Source organism: Meleagris gallopavo, chromosome 4, assembly GCF_000146605.3.
Source record: "Meleagris gallopavo isolate NT-WF06-2002-E0010 breed Aviagen turkey brand Nicholas breeding stock chromosome 4, Turkey_5.1, whole genome shotgun sequence".
Classification (NCBI taxonomy): domain Eukaryota; kingdom Metazoa; phylum Chordata; class Aves; order Galliformes; family Phasianidae; genus Meleagris; species Meleagris gallopavo.
The window spans coordinates 58,860,947-58,861,781 of NC_015014.2; positions in this window are offsets into that span (position 1 = coordinate 58,860,947).

An 835-nucleotide genomic window follows, 5' to 3' on the forward strand; every position below is an offset into this window, starting at 1 on the left:
AATTTTAATTCTGTTTTCTTTAATCCAAAAATATTTATCCTTACAGGATGACTTGTAGTGAATTTAATCTTGTGATGTGATAATTAGCTGGTAAGAAAAGCCTTAATCAGACCAAGTTAAATGATCGTCACTAGCTTATTTTACTTCTAATGTTTTATGGTATTTTTGTGATTCTTTAAGATATTCTGAAGATGAAAAAAAAACAGAGGAGTCCATATTGAAAGTTCAGGATACTGCAAATTTCATTAAGTTGATTGGAGTTGTATCCGAGCCCTAAGGAACATACATCTGAGCCAGGAAGAGGAAGAAAAATAAATGTAGGCAGGAAGCCACCTGCCACCTCTGCCTCTGGTAAGCTTGTGAAACGTACACTCAGCTGTCATAGCCATTTCAGCAAATTTCGCCATCCTAGTGCTAAAATCTCTTTTCTATATCAGAGAGATCAGTCACAACAGAGATAAATCAATATAGTGGTCACCGCTCGTTTTACAGATTCTGTGTTTGTTCATTGCCTCTGGCTTTTACAGAAAACTTTTGTGTATGTCTTTTTCCTCTACTTTTGGAAAAAAATAAAATCAGTTACAGTCTCTCCTGATTCTTCTGGGCCATTTATAAAGGAGTTTTTCAAACGTGGTTGTTCCTTTACTGTTGGTTCTGTCCCACAAGGGGAAGGTAGCATTACAGGTTGCTGCTGAGATGTGCAGGTTAAAAATGTAATCATTAACCAAAAGATGCACAAATAAAAAATACATTTAATCATTCCTGGTTTCAGCAGGTAATTTTCAAATCCACTATTACATTCTGAAGCTAATGACAAAGAAAACATCTTAGATCA